This window comes from Cricetulus griseus, chromosome 2, assembly GCF_003668045.3.
Source record: "Cricetulus griseus strain 17A/GY chromosome 2, alternate assembly CriGri-PICRH-1.0, whole genome shotgun sequence".
In the NCBI taxonomy this organism is placed as follows: domain Eukaryota; kingdom Metazoa; phylum Chordata; class Mammalia; order Rodentia; family Cricetidae; genus Cricetulus; species Cricetulus griseus.
Window position 1 is genome coordinate 57,367,675 of NC_048595.1, and position 22,961 is coordinate 57,390,635.

The 22,961-nt window shown below is 38.8% G+C and overlaps 1 pseudogene; it reads right to left on the bottom strand.

The window, feature by feature from the left end:
- Nucleotides 1-775: 775 nt before the first annotated feature.
- Nucleotides 776-22,961, bottom strand: LOC100772762 (annotated as a pseudogene).

Sequence of the window (22,961 nt, forward strand, 5' to 3'; positions counted from 1 at the left end):
GATGCTCCAACATATGGCAAGGAGATTGAAAGAAAACAAAAATATCTGTACAAATGCATTCTTAACAAAATACAACAGAAGCACTCATTTCTGAAACTGGTCATGTGGCCTTAGATGATATTTATGGCTACCTTCCTCCATTACCCATTCTGTATTTCCTCCACCCTCCACAGTCACTTCAACATGTCTTGGCTCTTTTCCTGAAGTAGTGACCCATACCTTTATCCTTGATGGTTCTGAGTGGTGATATCTTGTTTATACTCTAACAAATAAAGCTTCGCCTGAAGATCAGAGGGCGGAGCTAGCTACTAGCTAACCATAGAGGTCTGGAGGTCTGTAAGGAAAGACAGGAAGTAAGATGGCTTGGTGGGGAGAGGAATATAGGTGGGTTAAGACAGGAACTAGGTCTCTTTTCAGTCTAAGGCTTTCAAAGAGGTAAGAACTCTTGTGACTGGCTGCTCTGATTCTCTAATCTTTCAGCTTTCACCCTTTAATATTTGACTCCAGGCCTACCAGATCTCATGTTACAGGTCTGTGCCCTTTGTCATTTTGTCTGGATTAGGCTATTGTAGTTTTCCATTAACATTAATCACAGGGCATGGTAGTACCAAGAGATACCCTATAGTACCTCTTGTACACTACACATAACATCCATTGTGGAGAGGCAATCCAATTTCTCCATGGTAATCTGAATCTATCACTCCTCCTAACATTGTTGTTATTGTCTTAACCTGTTGGTTTAGGGCATTAGAAGCCCAATGTGGCCAGGAGACGTCTATGCTTCCAGTTCAACGGAATGTTTCTTATGGTTCCTGGGCAGGATCATTCTCCCTCCCTCTGGAAACAAAACTTCTAGGCCAGCAGAACTTAGGGTTGAGGGAACAGGAAGCCAAATCTTTCCTAGTGGGTCACTGGGGTGATAGTGAATAGAACTACTTCCTTTTCCACCACTTGATTCCTGGGACCCATGGATATTGGCTATAGGAGAAACCATACTAAATGTTGGACAGTGATTCAATGAATATACTGACTTCTGAAAAACCTTGCTCCAACCCTTCATGCTGCTGCCACCTAATTGGCACTGTCACTGTGTCTTCAAGAGGCCATTCAATATATCAGGCCATCTGCTTCAGGATGGTGGGGAACATGGAAAGTACAATGGATTCCATGACCATGGGCCCACTGTCTCACTTCTCTGGTGGTGAAGTGAGTTCCCTGATCAGGAGCAATAATGCATGGAATACCATATTGGTGGATCAGGCAATATGTAAGTCCATGGATGGTGGCTTTGGCAGAAGCATTATGTGCAACAATGGCAAACTCATCACCAGAACAGGCATTGTCCTTTTCACAGAGGAAGAGGTCAAATGTAGTAAACCTACCAGGTTGCTGGCTGGTAACCCCAGGGAATGGTGCTCAGTGTTGGCCTCTGCTGCTGGCAGATCTGGCACTCAGCAATGGCTGTAGCCAGGTCAGTCTTGGCTAGTGGAAGTTCATGTTGTTGAGTCCATGTATAACCTCCATCTTTGTTGCCATGGCTACTTTGTTCATGGGCCCACTGGGCAATGACAGGAATGGCTGGGGGAAGAGGCTGACTGTCCTCAGAATGGGTCATCCTATCTACTTGATTATTGAACTCCTCTGCTGAAGTTGCCTTTTGGTGAGCATTTGCATGGGACAAAAATATCTTCACATCCTTTGCCCATTTGGAGTGATCTATCCACATACTTCTTCCCTAGATATATCTTTTTTTATTTTTTTATTTACATTTGTATGGATTTCATTTATTGATACAAATTTCAGGTAAATTTTGTGTTATGCATAATTAATTACAGATTATATGGTCACCTATAATAGTCACAGCCTACAGTTAGTTTAGTTAGGATAATACGTATATCTTCCATTTGATAATAGATTGCTGCTGTACATGTCCTACTTTATGACTTGGTGGGTCTGATAATACTCAACTCATGGTGAGCAGCAGCATGCCAAGCATTTAGTTTCCACTAAGTCCGAATAGCAGGCCAAGAGATGCCTTTCAAAGGGAAAATATTTGTCTACAGATGATGGTAGAGCCTTGTTCCAAAAATCCCAAATTTCCCTTCTGTGATTCACTTTCAGGGACCTTCCAAAGGCTCCAAACAGCATCCCTATCTGCCACTGACACCTCAAGTACCGCAGGGTCTGCGTCCAAGTAGTAGAGCAGCCTGGAGAGCAGCCTGGACCTGTTGAAGAACCCTCTTCTGTTCCAGGCCCCACACAAAGCTAGCAGCTTTTCAAGTCACTTGGTATCTGGGCAGGAGTAACACACTCAAGTGAAGAATGTGTTGTCTCCAGAATCCAAATAGGCCCACTAAATATTGTACTACTTTCATGGTGGTGGGAGAATTCAGGTACAATAACTTATCTTTCACCTTAGAAGGAATTCCTCTGTATACTCCACATCACTGTACTCCTAAGAATTTCACAGAGTTAGAAGGTCCTTGAATTTTGGTTATATGTATTTTCTATCCTCTGATATGCATATGGGTTACCATTGAGTTCAGAGTAGTTGCTACCTCTTGCTCCCTTGGTCCAGTAAGCCTAATGTTGTCAATAGAGTGCACCAGTGTAATATTTTGTGGAAGAGATAATCAAGATCCCTTCTAAGTTATGACACAGTGCTTGGGAGTTAATGTATCCCTTAGGCAAAACTGCAAAGGTATACTGCTGGCCTTCCTTGCCAAATGAAATTAAATTGCTTCTGGTGGTCCTTATGAACAGGTACCAAGAAAAAGGCATTTATTAGATCAATAACTGCACACATGTACTAGGAGATGTGCTAATTTCCTCAAGTCAAGAGACTACATCTGGTACAGCAGCTGCAACTGGAGTTACTACCTGATTGAGTTTTTGATAGTCAACTGTCATTCTCCATGATCCTCCTGTCTTCTGCACTGGCCATCTAGGAAAGGTAAAGGGAAATGTGGTGGAAACCACCTCCCCTGCATTTTTCAAGTTCCTGATTATGGCACTCATTTCTGCAATTTCTCCAGGGAATGCAATGCTGTTTTTGATTCACTATTTTCTCTGGCAGAGGCAACTCTAAACGCTTCCATTTAGCTTTTCCAATAATAATAGCCCTCACTCCAAAGGTCAGGGAACCAATGTGAGAATTCTGCCAACTTCCAAATATATCTAACCCAATTATTCATTCTAGAACTGGGGAAACAAACTCAGGATGAGTTGGGGGACCTACTGGACAGGATCTACTATGAGTTGGACATCAGTCAAAACTCCACCTGACCTCCATAAGCCTCTACTTTATTTTTTATTTAAATTGAAAACAATCTTATTTTAGTAACCAATCCAAGTTCCCTCTCCCTCCTGTCCTCCCATTTCCCCACCACCACCAATCCCCCCCTCCCTGTCCACTCCTCAGGAAAGGTGAAGTTTCCCATGGGGGAATCATCAAAGTCTGTCACATCATTTGGGGCCAGACCTAGGCTCTCTCCGGTGTGTCTAGGCTGACAGAGTATCCTTCAATAGGGAATGGACTCCAAAGCCTATTTGTGCACTAGGGAAAAAGAAGATAAACACTAGTTCCACTGCCAAAAGCCCCACAGACTGCCCAGGCCCCTCAAAGGACAACCATGTTCATAGGGCCTGGTTCCGTCTTATGCTGGTTCTCCAGCTGTCAGACTGAGGTGTTTCTTGATATCCCCCAGAATCAGAATCAATTTACGAGCAGTATTTAACATAATTAAGAAAGCCTGATTGTTTCCTTTTCCCCAGTGTACAGTTAACCTTGTAAGAGGCCATACGTCCTTCTGAGGAAGAACTGAAGAGAGGCTAACTATAAAACTTTGACGTGTCTTATCAGGGTCCTTCCTCAGGGGGACCTGGCCACCCCTTCATTCAAGGGGGTCTGTCTGAAAGCTGATTCACTGGCCAAGATTGTCTTTTGCCAGGTTCCAGTGCAGCATTTCCTTCTTTTGTTTGGGAATTTTTTTCTGCTTATACAGATTAAACTGGAATGCAGTAGGCTTCTTACCTGTTTCATGCTAGGAAACACTGTGATTTTTTAGCCAGTACCAAAGGTCCACATGAATCATGCCACTATAAAATTCACCTTGCCTATGCTAACCATTATGCGTTAGGTCATTATGATTGTTGTTTCATCTGTGCTGACCTTTATGATAATAACTGTCATCACCTTGCCTCTCGTGGTACAATGCTGCCACCTGGACCCTGCTACTTTGGGGCTCAGTTAAACCCATTGCATTTAATTCATCCAGTTGAGCAGCCGAATCTCCAGTCCTAAGGCCTTGTACAAGGAAAGGGTGAAAACAAAGCATTTCAAATCTGCTGGTGTCCCTCTCACCATTTTGTGTCTTATAGGAACCATGAAGGGCATGTCTTGGGGGCCTTCCTATTGTGGAGGATTAAGGTTTTACACAGCATACCCACTTTAGCACTGCACTTTCTGGAGCCTTAAAATCCCTTCATCAACATTAAGCCAAGGAATATCAGGCATCTCCAAATCCTTTTCAGTAGGTCTTATTTTGGTAAATCCTTAGCCAACTGTTAAACAAACTTTCTTTTTTTAAAGCTGTGTGGGCTTCCGTATTAAACCTAAAATCTCCACTGAGAGGGCCCATATCAATAAACTCAGCATAATCTAGTTTCTGTTCCTTCCATCATTATCCCACACCCTTAAAATATATTCCCACAATACCCCCCATAATTCTGTTTGAATGAATTAGCAAAATTGTTAAGTTCTTTAGTAGTGTGGCACACTTCCTCATGTACTACACTTTCTACCTCCCCTTATGAGCCTGCTTTGCCTTGAGTCTGGTTAGGTCTAGAGGCAACTATTGGTGGGCCTCGAGGGACATCGGTATTGTCTTGCATGACATTTCCTTCAGAGAAAGTCACTGCTGGTTTAGCAGACCCTGAAGGATTAATTTCCTCAGTGAAAGGTGAAAAGGGTGATATTTCAATGGGTAGGTCTTAGGGCACCACTTTTTCAGGTGAGATAAATGCTTGAGGATCTGAGAGTTCAAAGTTCTCAGCTTCAATAGGGTCTTCTCACATATACTCATCCTAAGTAACAGGATCTCATTTTCTCCAAATTTACCAATTAATGCCCTTACTTTAACAGCTAACACCCTCTGAGGCTGAGACTTGAATTTTCCCTGTAATTCAGCCAACCTTATAATGAGGGCTTCAGTTTGATTTTCCGCAACTTGAGCTCCATGGCTGCTGGAGAGAAGATTCTCTTCCAGGGCACACTTAGAAATCTTTACACTGTTTATTTGTATCAGGAGCCAGTCAACTTTATCACTAAGTTCACTGTTGTCCTTCACTGTATTCTGAAGCTGGTTAATTTTATCATGGAGGTCATTCCTATCCTTTACCTGTTTCCTTATTTTCTTCCAAACTGTTAGAAGTTCCATACATAAAATCATTAAATTCATTACCCTCACCATTGATGAATCAAGAAAACCAAAGGCATTTATCTCTTTAAGTTTGATATGGTTTGCAACATGGGCTTTCAGTACTTCCTGAGCTCCCAGGAGAGAGAGTGACTGGAGAGGCTTCAGTAGCTGGTGAATTAGAAGGTTCTGGAGAATTAATAGTGTCTCAGGCTGATCTCCAGTATCTCAGCTGGGTCTCCTGTATATGTTAGAATCCCCCAAAATTGGGCTCCAATGCCAGTGAAGGAATGAATGTCCTAGCAAGGTGAGGGCAAGCAGACAAAAGACAAACACACCGGCATTGTTCTTCCATTGTCTTTCTTTCTTTTTTATTTAATTTTTACAAATTATAATTTCACATGTCAAACGCTTCTCCCTCTCCCCCCTCCCCCCAATCACCACCATCCCCTTCCCCCCTCCACTCCCCATAGAGGGTAGAGCCCTCCACGGGGGCTCCCCAAATTCCACAACATCATCCTGGGCCAGGCCTAGGCCCTCCCCCATGTATTCCGGATGACAGCATCCCTTCACGTGGGATGGGCTCTCAAAGTCCCTTCTTTTTTTTCTTTTCATTCATTTATTTAGCTCATAAATAAAGTCGTGCACAATTATGATACACAATAGAGTATGTTCACAATGGCATGGCTAAATTAAACCAATTAACATGTTATGTCACACATATTCATCATTTTTGTTTTGAGAACACTTGAAGTATACTATCTCACAACTTTTAAAATATAGCATATTGTTATCAACCATATTTATCATGCTCTCAGTAAACCTCAAGACTTCACAGAGTCCATGCCTCTTGTCCAACTGCAGTTTTATATCCTTAAACCAATCATTTCCCCATTGTTAAAAACCCACATTGAAGCCTAATAGCCACAATTCTGCTCTCTGTTCCTGTAAGTTCATCATTTCTAGGTTACACATAAAATTGAAATTGTGTGACATTTGTCTTCCAGTGTATCACTTATTTTTTTTTTTTTGCAAGCATATAACTTTACTACTTACTAAAGATGAAATCAAATTTGCATGCACAGGTGAGCACTCTCTGAAACACCTTGGATTCATTACATATTTGAGTTTCAATTAGCATATATTTATTTATATAAAAGAGCAATAATGGCAATATGCTATGCATCAATAGCAGCAACAGCTTTTCCAGGTTCTGCAGTCATTTGAACAAAATTGTAGAGACATCCAGCACACTCCATTTAAAAAGCAAAAAACAAAAAAACAAAAAAACACCAAAAACAAACAAACAAACAACAACAAAAAAAATAAAAAACAAAATTCCAGAAAACAGCCCAGTTCTGTTACTCTTGTGGTACTTGGCACCATTTTTTTTAAATTAGCTTCTCAGTCATCATCTGGGAGAAAACCATTCTGAGCAACATCATTAAAAACAGCTCTGATAAAGCATGGTCACTACTATGTATCATAAAGCAGGACCACATATGAGTGAGTACATATCATGTTTGTGTTTTTGTGATTGGGTTACCTCGCTCAGAATGGTTTCTTAGAGTTCATCCATTTTCCTGCAAATTTCAAGATTCCATTGTTTTTTTTTTCTGCTGAGTAGTACTCCATTGTGTAAATGTACCACATTTTCTCTATCCATTCTTCGGTTGAGGGGCATCTAGGCTGCTTCCAGTTTCTGGCTATTACAAATAATGCTGCTATGAACATGGTTGAACATATGTCCTTGTTATATGAATGTGCTTCTTTTGGGTATATGCCTAGGAGTGGAATTGCTGGATCTTGTGGTAGATTCCCATTTTCTTGAGGAGTCGCCATACTGATTTCCACAGTGGCTGTACAAGTTGGCACTCCCACCAGCAGTGGAGGAGTGTTCCTCTTTCTCCACATCCTCTCCAGCATAAACTGTCATTGGTATTTTTGATTTTAGCCATTCTGACAGGAGTAAGATGGTATCTCAGAGTTGTTTTGATTTGCATTTCCCTGATGACTAAGGATGTTGAACACTTTCTCATGTGTCTTTCAGCCATTTTAGATTCCTCTATTGAGAATTGTCTATTTAGTTCTGTACCCCACTTTTTAACTGGATTGTTTGGTGTTTTGGAGACTAGCTTCTTGAGTTCTTTGTATATTTTGGAGATCAGCCCTCAATCAGTTGTGGGGTTGGTGAATATCTTTTCCCAGTCTGTGGGCTGCCATTTTGTCTTGCTGACTGTCTCTTTTGCCTTACAGAAGCTTCTCAGTTTCAGGAGGTTCCCATTTATCAATTGTTGACCTCAGTGTCTGTGCTACTGGTGTAATGTTCAGGAAGCAGTCTCCTGTACCGATTAATTCAAGGGTATTTCCCACTTTGTCTTCTAATAGGTTCAGTCTAGCACAAGGTGTGGCCCAGATTAAAGTTGTGCCTTCCAGCCTCAAGGTCTGGGTTAAAGGTGTGTGTCATTCTACTTCAAGAACAGGATTAAAGGCACCTTGTCTTCCTGCCTCAAGATCTGGATCACAAGTGTGCCCTCCATTTTTGGATTGAAGTTCATTATATATATATATATATATATATATATATATATATATATATATATATATATATAGTCAAGTTGATAACCAAGAATAGCCATAACACAAAGAATTTAAAATGAAGATAATTTAAAGTAGTGTCATGAATATCATTCATAAATGACTATTGAGGAAGAGGAGTTGCAGTTAGGGTTTAGTGCATTTGAATGTAGCTCTGAAAGTATATGAGGGGTCTATCTTGTGGAACGAGACTGAGGGCCAAAGAAAATGAGGCATAGCATGTGATGCTGTGGTCCCTTGGCATGCTCTAAATGTTAGGACTGAGTAGGGGTTCAAGTCAAAGTTAGGTATGACCTTATACAACACTATTACCCATATCTGTCCTGAGGTTATGCAACCAGGGCCATGCAAATATAACAAGTGTTGATTGTTTGAATTTGAAATGTCTTTCACAGGCTTAGGTGTTTGGATATCTGGTCCCTACTTTATACTTCAGGAGGTTTTGAGTCTTGGTCAGCAGAAGTGGGTCAATGAGAGTTTAAGTAGCTCTGTTTGAGTCCTATTCTCTCTGCTTCCTGATCTTCCAAGGTGTGAACAAATTATGCTGCAAGCTCTTGCCACTATGACTTCTATGTCATAGACTTTTCCCTGTGAAACCATGAACCTACATAAACTTCTTCTCCATCAAGTTATTTCTGTCAAGTATTTTAGTCACAGTAATGAGAAGAGTGACAAGTATAGACATGTTTCCTACACATCTGAGGCTTTGGCATTAACCCACCTACTTAGATTCCTTTTGCACTCAACTAGCTCTTAATTACCAACCAATATTCTCATGTTCTTGCTATATTATTCAATAAATACCTGTGTCTTTTCCATGCCTTTAGATTCTTTTGGTTATAGGTGTCTGACCACCCAGGGTGCTCAAACTTTTGTGTAGTATGTTTTCTTGAAGCCTTGATGACTTGGCATGTAGAAATACCTGCTAATTACCCCTTAAAGCTTTGATGACTTGGTACATAGAAATACCTGCTAGTTGCCCCTGTAAGGTTTGGGCTGATCCTTATTAGAAAGCCCACAGAAGGCAAAAACTAATTCCTTTAAGACTTCAGGAATTTTGTAGCATAGCACTGGTTTTATTTATTCTGCTCTGAATGACTCACCCTCCCTCATCCAGGTACATTTTTTTCATCTATAGAGTTGGTCATTTGCATATTTGAATTGCATTAATAATTAAAAATTCAAATGAACAAATCCAGTAATGTCTTTCTAAACTGGTCTGAGAAGTATTTTGAAAAGTGAATACAAATGATTTTGCTATTTTTGTTGTTGTTGTTAATACATAATATACTCAGCCTGAAATAATTTTTAGCTTCCCAGGGAACATAGAGTTTGATTAAAGAAAAATATATGCTTTTATGAATCTAAAAGTAACACAAGTTAAATTTGGTAAATGCAGATGTTCTTATAAAAAAAGAAACAAAGAAAATAGGCATCAAATGAGAAAATAGTCCCTGATATTAATATATGAAGAAATAAAGAAAGAAGCCTTCTGCTTCCAACTTTTCTAGAAAAAGAATTGGAGTTAAAAGGAACTGAAGCCAGGCATGATGGTTCATACTTTTAAATTCTGTGCTCGGGAGCTAGAGGTTGGAAGAACTTTGAGGGCAACCTACCCTATATGGAATATTCCAGGCTAACCTGTATTTAAGCCCTGTATAACACAAACAAAGCAAAACAAAAAAAAAACCCCAGCCAATTGAATATCTTTAGCTAATTTATATGACTTGAAAACCTTTTAAAATATAATGTATAGAAAATATTTGGGGGTAGAGAAGACATATGGAAAATGGAGAGTATTTTAAGAAAAACAAAATGAAAAACAAGCATCAGACTCCAAAATGAAGTAGAGGTCAATAGTTGTGATGTTTATCTTGTGAAAAAGATTGCAGTAATCTATAATAACTGATTAGCTGTCATACAATATTCTCTACAGTTGCCAATGCTGACAGAAAGTTGCGAGCAACTCCATACCAGAGTGCCTTTCAGGGCAACACAAAAGCAAAAAGCTTCATACACTATGAAAAATGTCCCCAGTCTTGTCCTTTACAGTAGGACATGAAGATTATTACAAAACGGAAAAAAATTTCCTTTAGTTTTACTAAAATAAGAAAGTGGAAATTGAGCTAAAAGATTAGATGGCCTAATAAAACAATTGATAAACACACCAATGGGGATATCTACAAAGGCAAAGGGACTATGACAACCAGAAGATTGTTTAATATAATGTCAAAAGCTACCAATATAAAAGACTCCAATTTACTCCTGTCTCCAGATGCTGGAAAAGCTTTTGACAGTTAATTGGAAGCTTTTATTTTTGACATCGGAAAGCATGGGCTTGACACAAGAATTCATTTTATGGGCAGAAACATTATCTGATCACCCAAAGGCCAAAATTAAGGCTAATATGTATAATTGGAGACCATTTCTTTCTCTCTTTCTGTTTTTGACAAGGAAGCAGCCACAGGCTGTCCACGCTTTCCCTCTATTATTTGGTTCATCAATAGAATCTCTGGCAGGCAAGATGAAGGAATAAAAATGGGGTACTTAAGGCCCACAATTTTATTGTGAGTAGATAATGTGTCTCAATTCTGGGTTGCATGTAAACTTGTGAAATCCACTTCTGTGAAGTCAAGTGGGAATTGAATCTCCTCTCTTACTGGAGGGGCTATTTGATTTTAGTTCAAGAGGTATTTTTCCCTTCGGACCAGATTCTTTATTGCTAAATAAAAATGTTTTTTCAGATGGTGTCTTCTTTGTCCTTGGATCATGTGATTCTACCTACGTCTGCCATTCTTGACACCGCCACCCAACAACAACAACCTGTTCTCTGTAGATCAGATGAGAAGAAATTCCAGTAACAATCACACCCTATATGTTCTCATTTACTTTTCCTTTCCTTGAAATATATACCTGAGAGTATCAGACCAGTAAGTAGGTAAATAAAATTTAGAGGTTCATAAATCTAAGCATAAAACATCTAACAAACCAGTAAGACCAACTTAACTAGAAAAATGATGGTAGATATGGTGCATTGTGAAGATAAATTCCCCCTTTCTCTTTCAAACAGCCTTATTGGGGTATTAAATTGCATTTAATAAATGCAATTCACCCATTTAGAGTGCACAATAAAATTTTTTATACATTTAAATGACGCTAGAACCATTCTGATGCTGACCTTTAGAACATTTCTATCACCCAAAATAGAAATCATATATCCATTAGTAGTGACTTCCTATAATTTTCTAACTTTGTAAGCCCTGGGTAATCATTAATTTACATTCTGTTGCTAAATATTTGCCTATTCTGAATATTTCACATATATGAGATCATATGCATCTGGCTTTTTTCATTTAGTACAATGCTTTCAAGAATCTCTCACACCATATCATATATCTTCGTTTTACTCCTTTTAATATATGAATAATATCCTATCTTCCATATACATCACATCTTCTTTACCCATGCATTTATCATTTTATGGGAAATTGAAGTGTTCTACCTTTGCTTGTTCTCAATACGATTGATATAAAAACTCATGAATAAGTTCTGCATGACTTTATTTCCTTCCTCAAGTAAACACCTACAATGGAATTCTAAGGGACATGGAAACATTGTATTTAGTTTGCAAGATATTTCCAAAGTGGCTGCAATGTAGAATGGGTGGGAGAAGGGTTGCATGCTTCTCAGATCCTCCCTAACACTTGTTAATGTCAACCATTTTTTTTATTTTAGAAATAATCTTATTTTACACATCAATCCCCCCATTCCCTTGCTCTCCCATTCTCCCGTGTCCCCTACAGATCACCCACCCTCCACCCACTTTCCAGGGATAGCGAGGACCACCATGGAGGACCATCAAAAATCTGTCACATCATTTGGGGGAGGATGTAGGCCATCTTTCGTGTATCTGGGCTGCAATAATATCTCTCCACAGGGAATAGGCTCCCAAAGTCCATTTGTGCACTAGGGATAAACACTGGCTCCAATGTTAGAGGTCCCATAGACTGCCTAGGCCGCCTAGCTGGCACCCACATTCAGAGGGCTTTCTTAAGTATCTTTCAGCCATTTTAGATTCCTCTATTGTGAATTCTCTATTTAGTTCTGCACCCTACTTTTTAATTGGCTTGTTTGGTGTTTTGGTGGATAGCTTCTTGAGTTCATTGTATATTTTGGAAATAAGCCCTTTGTCAGATGTGGGATTGGTGAAGATCTTTTTCCATTCTGTGGGCTGCCGTTCTGTCTTGCTGATGGTGTCCTTTGCCTTACAGAAGCTTCTCAGTTTCAGGAGGTCCCATTTATCAACTGTTGATCTCAGTGTCTGTGCTACTGGTGTTATGTTCACGAAGCAGTCTCCTGTACCAGTTCCTTCAAAGGTACTTCCCAGTTTCTCTTCTAATAGGTTCAGTGTGACTGGATTTTTGTTGAGGTCTTTGATCCATTTGGACTTAAGTTTTGTGCATGGTGATAGACATGGATTTATCTGCAGTCTTTTACATGCCAGTATCCAGTTATGCCAGCACCATTTGTTGAAGATGCTTTCTTTATTCCATCATATAAATTTACCTTTTTTTGTCAAAAATCAGGTGTTATAGGTGTGTGGGTTAATATCATGGTTTTCAATTTGATTCCATTGGTCTACCTATTTTTGTGTCAATACCAAGCTGTTTTCAGGACTATAGATCTATAATAGAGCTTGAAGTCAGGGATGGTGATGCCTCCAGAAGTTCCTTTATTGTACAGGGTTGTTTTAGCTATCCTGGGTTTTCTGTTTTTCCATATAAAGTTGAGTATTGTTCCTTCAAGGTCTGTAAAGAATTGTGTTGGGATTTTGATGGGGAGTGCATTGAATCTGTAGAATGCTTTTGGAAAGATTGCCATTTTTACTATGTTGATCCTACCCATACAAGAGCATGGGAGATCTTTCCATTTTCTGGTATCTTCTTTAATTTCTTTCTTTAAAGACTCAAAGTTCTTGCTATATATGTCTTCCACTTGTTTGGTTAGCATTACTCCAAGGTATTTTATGTTGTTTGTGGCTATTTTAAAGGGTGATGTTTCTCTGATTTCTTTCTCAGCCATTTATATACAGTAGGGCTACTGTTTTTTTTTTAATTAATATTCTATCCTGCCACTTTGCTGAAAGTGTTTATCAGCTGTAGGAGTTCCCTGGTAGAGTTTTACATGTCAGTTAGGTAAATAGTGAAAGTGTGACTTTCCTTTCCAATTTGTATTGCCCTGATCTCCTTTTGTTGTCTTATTGCTCTAGCTAAAACTTCAAGTGCACTATTGAAGAGATATGGAAAGAGTGGACAGCCTTGTCTTGTTCCTGATTTTTGAGGAATTGCATTGAGTTTCTCTCCATTTAGTTTGATGTTGGCTGTTGGTTTGCTGTATATTGCTTTTATTATGTTTAGGTATGTTTCTGTTATCCCTGTTCTCTCCAAGACCTTTATCATGAAGGGGTATTTGATTTTGTCAAAGGCTTTTTCAGAATCTAGTGAGATGATCATGTGGTTTTTCTTTTTCAGTTTGTTTATATGGTGTATTACTTTGATGGAATTTTGTTATGTTGAACCACCCTTGCATCCCTGGAATGAAGCCTACTTGATAATGTTGGATGAGTTTTCTGATGTGTTCTTGAATTTTATTTGTCAGTATTTTATTGAAAATTTTTGCATTGATGTTCATGAGGGATATTGGTCAGTAGTTCTCTTTTTTGGTTGTGTCTTTGTGTGGTTTAGGTATCAAGGTAATTATAGTCTAGTAAAAAGAGTTTGGCACCGACCCTTCTGCTTCTATTGGGTGGAACAGTTTGAGGAGTACTAGTATTAGCTCTTCTTTGAATTTCTGGTAGAATTCTTAACTGAAACCATCTGGCCATGGGCTTGTCTTGGTTGGAGACTTTTGATGACTAGTTCTATTTCATTAGAGGTTAGTGTAGCAATCCTAATATCTAACAAATTCTATTTCAAACTAAAATCAATCAAAAGAGATGAAGAAGGTCATTTCACAATCATCACAGGAAAAGTCCATAAAGATGAAGTCTCAATTCTGAATATCTATGCCCCAAATACAAAAGCACCCACATTTGTAAACAAACACTACTAAAGATCAAACCACACATAAAACCTCACACACTTACAGTAGGAGACCTCAACACCCCACTCTCACCACTAGACAGGGCCACCAGACAGAAACTTAACAAAGAAACAAAGGAACTAACAGAAGTTATGACCCAATTGGGATTAACAGACATCTATAGAACATTTCATCCAAACCCAAAATAATCTACCTTCTTCTCAGCACCACATGAAGCCTTCTCTAAAATGGACCACATACTCGGCAACATAGCAAACTTCAATACATACAAAAAAATTGGAGTAACCCCTTGTATACTATGGCATCACCATGGTTTAATGTAAGAATTCAGCAGCAACACAAATTGCAGAAACCCTACAAACACATGGAAATTGAAAAATTGCAATTGCACCATTCATTGGTCAAGGAAGAAATAAAAAAGAAATTAAAGTCTTCTTGGAATTCAACGAGAATGAAGAGACAACAAACCCAAACTTATGGGACACTTTGAAAGCAGTGCTAAGAGCACTAAATGACCACATGAAGAAACTGGAGAATAGTCACACTAGAGAATTAACAGCACAACTGAAAGCTCTAGAACAAAAAGAAGCAAGCTCACCCCAGAGGAGTAGATGTCAGGAAATAATCAAACTGAGGGCTGAAATCAATAAAGTAGAAACAAAGAAAACAATACAAAGAATCAATGAAACAAAGAGTTGGTTCTTCAAGAAAGTCAACAAGATAGACAACCTTTTATACAAACAAACCAAAAGGCAGAGAGAGAGAATGATAATTAATAAAATCAGAAATGAGAAGGGGGATATAACAATGGACACAGAAGAAATCCAGAGAATCATTAGGTCATATTTTGAAAACCTGTACTCCACAAAATTGGAAAATTTAAAGTAAATGGACAATTTTCTGGATAAATATCATCAAAATTAAATCAAGAACAGATAATCAATTTAAATATCAACCATTTTTATTGTATTGTCATCATATGACTTTTATAATTATAATAGCCAATGAAGTGACATACTTGTTTTCATGTGATTATGTCAAGAAAGTTTGACTCAGAAGTTTTCTCATTTAAAAAAATATTGTTTCTTTATATTACTTTTAGGACTTTCTTATATGGTTTAGAATCATTCTGTTGTGCTTGATAAGTGGAGATGCTCTGATACTATAATTTATTTGATCATTTTGCCTTTGTTGAAGCTTTATTTCTATTGTATAATGAAATTTTTAGAGGAAGTTGCATGAATTGCTTTAAAAAAATGTCCATTTTGCATTTTTGGGGTGGATTCTGTAGGTATCTATTAGTCTAATTGATCTACAGCTTAACTTTCACATTTCTTTGTTAAATTTTAGATTGGATGATCTAACTGGAGACAAAGGTAAGTATTGAAGTCATCAGCTATTATCATATTTGTACTTATCTAACTTTTCATGTACTTTAGTGTTTGTTTTATGAAATTATGAGCTTTGGTATTTGATAAATATGCACTTACATTTTTTATATCTTCATAAAGTATTGTTGTATTTATTAATATATAATGGCTTTCTTTATCCTTTCTGATAAAATGCATTTTAAAGTATGTCTTATCAGATAAAAAACTAGCTATACTAGCTGGTTTTCAGATGTGTTTGCTTGGTAAGCTGACTTTTATTCTCAGAATTGCAGTCTGTGGGTGTCTGCCAATTAAGTGTGCTTCTTAAAGACAATAGAAAGTTGGATCTTGTTTTTTAATCCAGTCAGCCGGTCTGTCTTTTACCTGGTGGAGTTAGGTCTTTTGGATTTACTTTATTATTGAAAGGGGTGATGTTTTTTTTTTTTTTTTCTAAAAGATAAGTTTTATGTTTGTATTGTGCCAGATTCCCCCGGCAGGAAGGGCTGTGGAGGAGCAGGTCTTGTTGGTCCCTCCTTGGAGGTGAGTGGAATGGAGAGTGTCAACCACCCAGACCCAAACTTGTTGAAGCAGGATCTCCTTTTATTGCATCAGGCAGGTACTTATATAGGGATGAGGGAGGGGGCAGTTGACTAAGGATGGGATAAGGTGGAGTTGGGTATAGGGGCCACTGATATTTTGCCACATAGCAGTAGCTGGGCAGAGGCAGGTAGAGATCTGGCCTGCTGAGTCACCCCTATGCAGAAGTGATAGACCGAAGACAGGTTGCTAAACTCTAACCAGGCTCAGGAAGTTCCACTGGGCCTTGTGTCTGGGCCTCTTTAGGCCCAACAGTGTTGCTTTTCTGGGAGAAGAGCAGGTCCATTTATCTTCTCATACCACCAGAACATTCCTGTTTTTCCTTTCTACTCCTTCTGAACTGCTCTTTTGATTCTGACCCTTCGATTGCTTATTATTTTATACTTAGATTCCTTGGGCTTTTCATCTTCAAATGCTCCTTGTTTAAATTACACATGGCTCTTATTAATTGGCAGTTATGTTTGAGTGATTTATCCAATAGGCTTGGCAAAATATTTACTGCTCTTTGATAACAAAATTAATGTTTTTTTTCCCCTTATGTGTAGCCTTGTTGCTCTTCCACCAATCTATGTCAAGTTCCCTGTGTCTCTGTTATGAACACATTTTGAATATTTTCATGGAAAGAACAGTCAAGCTTCTTTTGATTAATATCTACATTTTAATTCAATTAAAATTTCCCTATTGGATGATATATCCATGCATTAATTTTGGAGCCAAAGTTTTAGCATAATCATTACCTGCTCAATGCTATTCAGCTTTAAAAAAACTGTTTTCTATGTTATTGTGTGTCATGTATCTGGATTGGTAGCTGATGAGATTTATCTCTTAGGGAATTCCATATGCAAACATACTACTCTTGTGTTTGCAATTTGTTTAAACAATTAGAAATACCAAGGCAGGCTAATTTTCAACACAAAATTGGTATATAATTAGTATGAAAATATAAGAAAGTTTGTCTGAGCCAAACTTCTAATTTTCTTCTCCATGGTCTAGCCAAATGAGTCTCCCTGACCTCCCCATCCATGCAAACTCCCTTACCACCAGAGCTACCTCGTATTCAATAGCCTAGTCTGAATTAGTGCAACTGACCTCTAGGCTTCTTCTAGGACTTATCTTCCAATCTAGAGGCCTCTCCCACATGACATCCAGCATTTCTACCCATTCAGCTCTATGCTACCACTATAGGCTTAAACCAGGAGGCATGTCTTGTACACCAGCTCAGTCCCCTTTGACTACCTGAATTCATTCCACCCAAGTCATTTCCATCCATAGGTATAACCTGCCCACATATTCTCTCTTTTGCCTCAACTTGCCCTGTGCAGACACAGAACTAATAAAAGAAGTCTACATGCCCTGATGTCAACACAAAATCCTAACTATATGAAAGATTAAGCCAGTAAGTTCTATGCAAATTCTACCAGTCCTATAGAAATGTTTGCCAATAAAAATTACCTAGATGGACTCGAATGCATAGAATTTAATAGGATAATCATAAATTTAGTAGAACAATAAAAATTGAGGAATTTAAAGAAGACACAAAGAAACAGCTCAATAAAATTAAGGATACAGAGCTTAAGGGGAATGAACACCTGAATTACGCCTAAGAAAACACACACATAAAACTAAAGGAAATTATGAAGATAATCAAGGACTTAATAATGGAAGTCAATCAGGAGATAGAAACACTGACAAATACTCAAGATGAACTGAAGATGGAATTGAAATATTCAATAACTCAACTAGAAAACTCAAAGGAAGCTATACTAGTAGAGTGAATCACGCAGAAGATAGGCAATGAGGAGTTGAAGAAAAAGTAGAGGATCTAGAACAAATAAACACACACATACATGCACACACACAGAGAGAGAGCAAGACAGAAAAAGAAAGTGAGAAAGAGAGAAAAAAAGAACATATAGGAAATCTGAGACACCACCAAAAAAACCAAACCTTTGGATTGTAGGCATAGATGAGGTAGAAAAAATCCCAAGTCAATGGCACAGATAAAATCTTCAACAAAATCATAGAAGAAAAGTTTAACAAACTAAGGAAAGACATACACATACAGGTACAAGAAGCACACAGAATACCAAATAGACAAGACCAGACAGAAAAATTACCACAGCATATCATAGTTAAAACACTAACTATTCATAACAAAAATGTATATTGAAAAACTGCAAGAGGAAGAAACACAAGTCACATATTAAGTGAAACCAAACAGAAGAACAGCTGGTTTTTCAATGAGAGCTTTGAAATCCTGAAGAACCTGGAGCAAAGCATTCCATGTCTCTAAAGACTATGATGGCCAGCCTACATTAATATACCTAGCAAACTACCTACCATAATTAAAAGAGAAATATTTTTCCAGGATATAAATAGCCTAAGATGCTTTATGTACAACAAGCCAAACATAAAGAAAATATAGGAAACATTATTTTAAGCTGAAGAGAGCAATAAGCTCAGCTGAAAGGCTACAGAAAGAAATGCAAACCATAATTATTAAAGCACAAGGTAAAACAATATTTAACCAAATGATGCCTATATTAACACACACAATCAATAATAACTAAATACCAGTGGCTTCATTTCTTCAATTAAAAGACAGAGGCCAGAGTGGAACATGAAACAAAATCAATTTATCTGTTGTCTTCAAGAAACAAATCTTAGCTTTAAAGATAGGCACAAATTTATACTAAAAGGATGGACAAAATCCACCAATCAAATGGGACCAGAAAGCAAGTACATGCTGCTATCCTAATAGCTGACAAAATAAACATTGCTGGGGTAGGCTTCTTGAGGTACAATAGAGAGGTGAGTAGCTAGATATGAGTGCTCTGATCAGGGAAATTGCAAAGGGAAGGCTGTACTTGGGGAGGGAAGAGGGAGATAAACACAGAAGAAGGAGAGAAGATAAAAAACAATAAGAATGACTTAAAAGTCATAAAGAATCATACTACTAACTATTTTCCTTTAAAGAACTATAATACATGTAAGCCTGTGTGTAAATATAAACATACATATATAGTTTAAGGTTTATATGAAATTTTTTTTATTTGGGCTTACAATGCTCCCTCCAAGAACCAAAGACCACCTAACAAAAAGCCCCAAACCAGGCATGAGAAGCCTTCTTTTGAGCTGTTCAGGGTTGTCCAAGAGACTCACAAACACATAGACTATTGTTATAGTCTTTGTTTGCCCCCAGAGGTTGAAGGTAAGTCTGTATTGTTGAAGACACATGCACTTCAGATACATGTGCTAGGGGCACCTAAACTAGAACTAACTTGAATGCTGCTTCCCTGAGAACTAGCTTTCAAGATACCAGAAGGCACAACGTAAGCTTCCAAAAGGGGGAGGCAACTAATAGTCCTGCCTAGCTCTCACACCAATGAACCACAACAACCAGAATGGCACAATAACTCTAGAGGTTCAGTAGTGGTACACATACCTTGGCAGTAAACATACACAGCTCTCAAGTTGGTAAGACCCATTCAACAATAGGGAAACTATCTCTGGTACTGAAACCTAGCCAACTACCAGGGTTAGTGAAATCATGGGTCTTGAAGGAGAAATTACATCACTTTATTAAGCCAGCCTAATACTAAGTACTTTCTAAATATGAGTATAGTCTTCAGCCCTCACCAAAGAAATATCTCTCTTCAACAGACAGAGATTTTTTTTTCAGAAAACCACAACTAGTCAAAATACAGTTTGGCACCCAGTCCTAAAAGATAAATCTGCAAAACAACTTTTGCATCAAAGGCTTAAGGAACACTGTGGAATAGGGAACAGAAAGATTATAAGAACCAGAGGACCAGGGGTTTTGTTGTGAGATTGTCTCCTAGGAATTTTAGAAGCTATAACCGTAATTTCTCACCAACATAACTACCTAAACATGAGTAGAAATAAAACAACAACAATACACAAGCTAGTGTAGATGAGAGAAAGCTCAGGAGGCCTCAACCTCATAAGAAGAGCTACAGGCAACTGAGAAATTCTGAGAGTGGGGAGGAAGAGTCTTCTCAGGGAAGAGGATACCGATTGGTTGTCTAATACCAAATTATAATTTCTGAAAACATATATTCAAGTATTATTACACATGGTAAGCAGATTATATTTAGGAATGGATATGTGTATACTATATACATATGATAACAATTAATGAGAAAAGAACCCTCATATTTGTAAGAGAACAAGGAAAGTTATATGAGAAGGTTTGGAGGAAGGAAAGGAAAAAGGAAATGGAGAAATGATATAATTACATGAAACCTCAAAAATAAAAGAAGAAAAAAACAGATTATCTGAAATAGGCCTTGAATTAAGTAAGTAGACATGTAATGATACATCAACTGTTGAAGATAAGAACTTAGTTTCATTGCATAATGTCCTGTATGCCATGACTGTTTGTTAACTAAGTGATTAATTTTATTGTCACACCAGGATTTTAAAAATGTTTGAATTTATGGCTTATTATAAATTTGGATTCTAAACAATGTTAAAACAAAATGATTTCTTCTTACTCATGTTTAAAATAAGTTGAAATTATCTTTATGTACCTTTTGGTTTCACACAGCATCTGTCTTTGGGTTCTCTTTCTGTTTTTCCCTCTCTTCTTATGCATTTTCTTCAATCTTGCTATTATACTCTGAATGGAAACTTTTTGTGTTTTGATATTGATTGAAATTTTATAAGTAATAAAAATGTTTTCCACAAACACAAACAAAATACTGGTCATGTTTCTCTCCTACTCTTAGTGTTTCTTACAGCCACCTACCTCCTCTGATCCCAATTTGATGAAAATTCTTCTGTATTTTGTGTATTCAAAATTATGCCCAGTGTCCATACAATATGTTATTTGTACCTCATGGTTGCAATATTTCTCTAGTAAATGACTCAACTTGGCATTGGAAATAAAAGAAGAATTCTTTTGGCTTCCTTCATTGTAAATTTCTGAACAAATTTTTCCAAATTTAATGTTCCATATTTAAAAATTGGCTTGTGACAACCTGCAGAATGCTGTTGGTATATTTGTTGTAAATTACAGGAGCATTAATCTATGCAAAGTTGGCAATTTGATGACATTGTCTCCCTGTTGGTTAAAGTGAATTTTCTTAGTAATCAAGGTTTCTCATAACCCAGCAAAATTCTGTTACTTTTATTTATTTATGTTGCTATCATATTTTTTATAATTCTTTCTTGATTCTTTGATCATGCACCCAATCACATTTACATCCTAGTCCCTCCATATCTTCCCCTCACCCCTGAAGTATCCCCCCAAAAGCACCTCCCCAAATTAATTGAAACCAAACCAAAACAAACAACCCACCTTGATCCTCCATCTTTTTAACACCTCTTTATTCATCCGAGTGGCATCAGGAGCTGTAGTGTGTCCCTTTTGTCCAATAAGCCCCACCCAAAAAATGGTCATTGCAAGGAGTTATTGGTCCTGCTTCAATGCCTCTGGTACACCATTGTAAATCTATGGGACCTCATTGAAACACCTCTTGGATATCCTGTTGGAGATTTGGTGGCTATTGTTCCCCAGGACTAGTCCCTTCACACACTCCAGCAGGTCATAGATTGGGCACATGTTAGGGGGGCCAATACAAGGCCCAGGATATGGGTCTGGGTGGTAGCTAAGTTGGTTGGCTGGAGTCACTGGGACTGTCCCTTCAGGAGAGGGGTAGAGTTAGCTTTTCTAGGCCCGTGCCATTGGGACCAGCTCTCCCATGCCTGTGGTATGGTGTGGGGTCATCTCTCCTGAGTGTGGGAGTCAACTCTTCCATATGGGCCTGGACCAGATCAGCTGCTGCAGTGTTCAGCAAGGGGCAGGGCCAATTATTCCAGGGCCAAAAGGGGTGGTGTTGAATCAGCATGGCCCTCAGATTTTAACATGCATGGTTCCTATGCTGCCCTGTGGAAACATGGGCCATGGTCGTCATCATAGACCCCAATGAAGCAGGAACACAGACCCAGACATGGCTCTTGGCAGCGGCTCAGGCCTGGATGTCACTATGGCCTAAGTGGTGGCAATACAAGCCACACAGAACAGTATGGCCATAGCAGCAGCAAGGACCTCAGACACCAACATGGTCTCAGGTTGCTGTCCAGACTTCAAGCATCCATACAATACTTGGTGGTAACAAAAGCCACAGCCATCAATTCACATCCTGGCTGCTGCTGGGCCACATACCCAGATATGCCCTTGAGAGTAGCCTGTGCCCAGTCAACACCATGACCCCAGGTCACTTAGATAATGATGGTCCTGGCAGTGACATGGCCTTTGGACACCAACATAGCCACAGGATAGGCCTAGACCCTGGGTATACCTATGGCCTTTGGTGGTACCACAGGCCATGGAAATCAACAGAGACCCTGGCTGAGGTAGGACCATGGACTCAGACAGGTCCTTGACAAAAGTCCAGGCTTGTATGTCACTATAGCCCAGGTGGCAGGGCAGGCCACTCAGATCTGTAAGGCCTCTATTGTAGCATGACCCTCAGATCTCTACCTGGCCTCAGGTGATGGAACAGATCCTAGGTATTTGCATGGTCTTTGGTGGTATCAGGAGCCACAGGTATCAACCTACACCCTGGCTCCAGTAGGGCCACAGACCCAGCCATGGCCCTATGCCTCAGTCTGGGCTTGGATATCACCATAGCCCTGGGTTGACAGCACAGGCCATCTAGATTAGCATGGCTACAGTGGCAGCATGGCCCTTTCGGCACCAACATGGACTCACTTATCTGACCAGACCTTGGTCATCCTCACAGTCTTTCATGGTTATTGAACCCATGGACATCAACACAGTCCCTGGCTGCTGAAGGGCCACAGACTCAGACATGACCCCATGGGAGCAGCTTGGGCCCAATGTTGTCAT